The sequence below is a fragment of the Tinamus guttatus genome, unplaced genomic scaffold (genome assembly GCF_059628265.1).
Source record: "Tinamus guttatus ecotype Peru unplaced genomic scaffold, ASM5962826v1 Tinamus_guttatus_pri_ptg000030l, whole genome shotgun sequence".
In the NCBI taxonomy this organism is placed as follows: domain Eukaryota; kingdom Metazoa; phylum Chordata; class Aves; order Tinamiformes; family Tinamidae; genus Tinamus; species Tinamus guttatus.
Genome location: NW_028288564.1, coordinates 4,034,714 through 4,040,178, shown reverse-complemented (window position 1 = coordinate 4,040,178; position 5,465 = coordinate 4,034,714). Strand labels below are relative to the sequence as shown.

The 5,465-nt window shown below is 48.8% G+C and overlaps 1 pseudogene; it reads left to right on the top strand.

Annotated features, from left to right (window-relative positions):
* The first annotated feature begins 1,584 nt into the window (after window positions 1-1,584).
* Window positions 1,585-5,465, top strand: LOC148596128 (endoplasmic reticulum lectin 1-like; annotated as a pseudogene).

Sequence of the window (5,465 nt, the reverse complement as noted above, 5' to 3'; positions counted from 1 at the left end):
ATACAGTGCAGTGCTTGCCTTGTCAAAGCCACTCTGCCCCAAGCCTGTAGCGCTGCATGGGGTTGTTGTGACCACAGTTCAAGACCCAGCTCTTAGCCTTGTTGAACGTCATACAGTTGGCCTCAGCCTCAGCCATTCATGCAGCCTGTTCAGACCCTTCTGTAGAGCCTTCCATGCTCAAGCAGAGCAACTCTTCCCCCCAGCTTGGTGTGATCTGCAAATTTGCTGAGTGTGCACTCAATCCCCTCATCGAGATTCTTGATAAAGATGTTAAAGAAGACCAGTCCAAACACTGGCCCCTGAGGAACACTGCTTGTGATCCGTCACCAGTTGGATTTACTCCATTCATCACCACACTCTGGGCCTGCATATCCAGCCATTTCTTCACCCAGCAAAGAGTTCACCTGTCTAAGCCATGAGCTGCCAGTTTCTCCAGGAGAAGGCAGTGAGAGACTGTGTCAAAAGCTTTGATGAAGTCCAAGCTGACCGCATCCACAGTCTTTCCTTCATCTACTAGTTGGGTCACCTGGACACAGAGGTTTGGTAGGACCTGCCTTTCATGAACCCATGTTGCCTGGGCCTGATCCTGTGGTTGTCACGCACATGCTGTGTGATCACCCTAAAGATCATCTGCTTCCTAACTTTCCCCAGTACTGAGGTCAGCCTGACAGGCATCGGGTTTCCCAGATACTCCATTCGACTCTTCTTGTAGATCGGCGTCATACTGCCAAGTTTCCAGTTGTCTAGGTCCTTCCCTGTTGACCAGGACCTGTGGCAGATGATGGAGAGTGGCTTGGTAAGCACTTCTACCAGCTCGCTCAGAACCCTTGGGTGGATTCCATCTGGCCCCATAGACTTGTGGGTGTCCAAGTGGAGCAGCAGGCGCCGATTGTTTCTTCCTGAATTACGTGGGGTTTTTTTTGTTGTTGTTGTTGTTTTCTGCTCTCTATAGGTCTCTTACAGCTCTTCCAAGGGGGCAAATACCTTGAGAATCTGGGTGTTAAAAACTGAGGCAAAGAAGGCATGAAGTACCTCTGCATTATCCTCATCCTTGGTGAACCATGTTCCCCAACCCATCCAAAAAAGAATGAAGATTCTCCTTGGCCCTCCTCTCCTCATTCATGTAGTTGTAGAAACATTTTTTGCTGTCTTTTACAGCGCTGTCCAGATGAATCCCATATGAGCTTTCCCCTTTCTAATTTCCTCCCTATATGCCCTAGTGATGTCCCTGTACTCTTCCCAAGTTGCCTGTCCCTTCTTCCAAAGCTTGTAAACCCTCCTTTTTTCATGGAGCCTCAGCAATAGTTGCCTATTCAGCCAGGCCCATCTTATTCCCCTCCGGCTCCTCTTTTGGAACACAGGAATAGCTTGCTCCTGCGCCTTTAGGTTTTCCTTCTTAAGAAAAATCCTACCTTCCGGGACCCCTTTACTCTTCAGGAATTTATACCAAGGTACTCTCCCAACCAAAGTCCTAAACAGTCCAAGGTCCACTCTCTGGAAGTCCAACGTAGCTGTTTTGCTGCCGCCACTCCCGACTTCACCAAGAATTGAGAATGCTATCATTCCGTGGTCACTGTGCCCAAGATGGCCTCCGACCACTACATCTCCCAGCAGTCTGTTCACAAAGAGCAGGTCCAGCGGGGCTCCTCCACTGGTAGGATCACTTATCTACTGTGATAGGAACTTCTCTTCAGCACACTCCACACCATCTCCTAGACTGTTTCCTCTCTGCCTAATTGTATTTTCAACAAACATTTGGTAGGTTGAAGTCTCCCAAAAGAACAAGGGCTGCCAATTATGAGACTTCTGCCAGCTGCTTGTAGAATGCCTCGTCTGTCTCTTCATCATGGTTGGGTGGTCTAGAGCATACTCCCACCAGGATATCAGCATTGCTGCCCTTACCCCTGATCCTGACCACAAGCACTGGACTCTTCCATCACATATTTGGAGCTCTGTGCATTCAAAGCACTCCCTAAAATACAGTGCCACCCCACCGTCTTTCCTTCCTTGCCTGTTCCTTCTGGACTCCAGTCATGACAGTGGCCCCAGCAAACTTCATTGATGGCGATTGTGTCAAAGTTTTCCTGAGGCACCATGGCCTTTAGCTCCTCCTGTTTGTTGCCCTTGCTACGTGCATTGTCGTAGATGCACTTCAGCTAGACTCTCCCCCCAACCCTGGCATGACACCCCTAGGCGATCCCCCTCCATACCTAGTTTAAAGCCCACTCAATGAGCCCCACCATGTCCTCAGCAAGGGTTCTTTTCCCCCTGAAGGACAGCTGAACCCCATCTGTCATCAAGAGACCAGGTGCTGTAAAGCCTGCCCCATGGTTGAAAACCCTCAAATTTGACTGCTCACAGCAGCCTCTGAGCCATCTGTTAAGCAAATAGCTTTTTCTGTTCCTCTCAGCATCTTTGTGACATTGAGGAGACAGAAGAGACCACCACTTGCACTCGCACTCCCTCAACCTATCCCCCAAGGCCTTGAAGTCCCTTTTGATGGACTTCAGTCTTCTCTTGCCAACTTCAGCACTAGCAACATGGAAAAGCAGTAAGAGATAGTACTCAGAGAGAGTGACAAGGCCTGGGAGCCTTTTTCCAATGTCCCTTAGCCAGGCCTCAGACAGGCAACAGATTCCCTGTGAGAAGGGTCTAGCTGGCAAATTGGACCCTCTGTTACCTCAGAAGGTCATTCCCCACAGGTGCCCTTCTTTTCTTTTTAGTGGAGGCAGTGTTAACTGCCTGCGAGTGGTGCTCTACATCATGGTGTAACTACATCATCATGACCGCTGCGGATATCCTTCCGCTCATATCCAGTGGCAGTGAGGAAGAAGAGAAGGGCTACAATGGTCCTACTCCAGGAGAATTGTTGGAACGCCTTTTTAAGAAGAGAAAGAAACTCGTCAGAAAATAAGCGTCTAAGAATACTGTCTTGGGAAGATGATGATAAAGAACCCACTGTCAGAACCAGATCAAGAAGAAAAGGAAAATCCAAAAGAGAGTGCAAAAGAGATACCTACAAAAATGCAGAAAAGCAAATGACCCAATACTATCCTGTAGAAATGAGAAATGCCACACCTTGTAGCTTCAGAGAAAAACTACCCGGATCAAGCACAGTGATGTATACCTGCCATCCACAAGCTAAGCACGAGATCGTCTCCGTAGCCGAAATCACAACTTGTGAATATAAAGGGATTATACTGACACCTCTGTTATGCAGCCATCCTATACATAGGTTCAGGGCTTTCCCTGTGAATGACATCTTTTGCTGTTAGGTCCGGTTTTCAAATCGACGGAGAAAGAGGCAAACACCATCGATATATTGTGCTTTTTAATAACAGGAGAAAGATAATAAGTATTACCAGCTAGCTGGGGTCCAGGCTTTCCCACGCAGGGGTCACACCACGGACCCCGACTGCTTCGGTCGTCCCTTTTTTATACTGTTTTTACCCCAAAAATGTTTCCCCCTCCCGTTTTCCTGTTCTGCTTTCATGTCAATGTTATCTATATTTTATTGCTGACTGGGACATCTGTATAAGCAACCCCTCCATGTAGAACCTCCTGACTTGCCATATATCAGGAGACCTTGTAGATAGGCAACCCCTCCATGCAGAACTTCCTGACTTGCCAATTATCAAGAGACCTTGCACTTAGAGACTAAGTATTGACTAGTTTATTAGTATACTCTACATTAACTGTTTCGTCCCTACATTGCCAGCCACTACCAGGATCACCACTTAAACCCCATAACCTCAAACAGCTGGAGAAACAGCAAGAATTGATGAAGATGCCTTTTAGAAGAATTCAGGAGGAAGAAATGCATTCAACAAAAAAAGAGAAATTTTCTTCCATCCGTAAACCAGTTGCTGTTGGAAACCACCAACTATTGACTGTGGGAACAACCTATATCTCCAAACTGACTGATGACCAACGTACAAAGGGTTTCTTAGTGGTTCCTACTGCTTCCATGGCAGGGGTTGGTTGGTGGAAGTACGAATTCTGCTACCACGATGTTAAGGAAACCGAACGAGGCCCCGCCAAAGCTACGGTATTTTGTCGGAAAAGAACGATCCCAACCTAGTAAAGCTATGGTGGAGGTGCGGAACCCAGGGATGGGCCATTGGGAAAAGCAGTACAACTGATAACATGGGCGCGAGGCTATGCTTGTGACTCCACAGATCAAGGCCCGCAGTGGATTCCTGCATGATGGGTCTGACCGACACTAGCAGCGGCATCTTCCTCCCTTTCTTCATTATTCTCACTGGAATCATAATGGCAAAAAAACAAAAAAGGGGAATATGTTGCAGTCAGCCTGGAGCCAGTGACGGGCAGTGTCTCCTCGGCAGATGGGGGAGCTGAGCGGCAGAGGCAGGAGCTGCAGCCGGGCGGCCAGTGTGTGACCAGGCAGCTCATTGGGCGGCCTAGAGTGTGATCAGTACGTGATCCCTTGCCTGATTGGCTGGTTGGGTTGCTGGGCTCTGCGTGCTGCCAGGCAGGGCAGGGGCTGCTCTGGGCTTGGAAGCTCTGTAAGTTGTGTTTAACCCTAAATGAAGTTCTTTGGCTCACCATCACAGAGACCCTGCTCCTCAATATGCCTGCAATAAAGATAATAAAAAGGATCAGCCCCAACAGTGACCCCTGGGGAACACCACTGCTGAGTGGGTGCCAGTGGATTTTTACCAGCCAGTTCTTCGTCTGTCTTCTTATCTGTCTAAACCATGAGCTGCCATCTTCTCCAGGAGAAGGCAGTGGGAGACTGTGTCAAAGGCCTTGCTGAAGTCTAAGCAGACCATGTCCACAGCCTCTCCCTCATCCACTAAGCAGCACTCCAGTCATGAGAGTGGTCCCCAACAAGCTTCAGTGATGGCGACTGTGTCAATGTTTTGCTGATGCCCCTTGGCCTCGAGCTGATCCTATTTGTTGTCCATGCTGTGTGCTGTGGTGTAGATGCACCACATCCCCCAATCCTGGCATGCTTCCCCTACGCGATCCCAGGTTTATCCCCCTCCATGCCCAGGTTAAAGTGCACTCAATGAGCCCCACCAACTCCTCAACAAGGATTTTTTTCCCCCCGAAGGACAGCTGAACCCCATCTGTCACCAGGAGGCCAGGTGCTGTAAAGCCTGCCCCATGGTTGAAAACCCTCAAATTCAACTGCTCACACCAGCCTCTTAGCCATCTGTTAAGCAGATGGCTTTTTCTGTTCCTCTCAGCATCCTTCTGTGACACTGAGACAGAAGAGACCACCACCTGCACTGCCACCCCCTCAAATGATGGAGGGGGAGGTCTCCCCTTTTGATGGACTTCAGTCTTCTGTCAACTTCATCATCAATAACTTGGAAAAGAAATCATATATTGTAGTCAGAGGGAGTGATGAGACCTGGGAGCCTCTTTTGCAATGTCCCAAAAATAGGCCCACGGGAGGCGAGAGACCTCCCTGTGGGAAGGATCTGGTTTGCAAATAG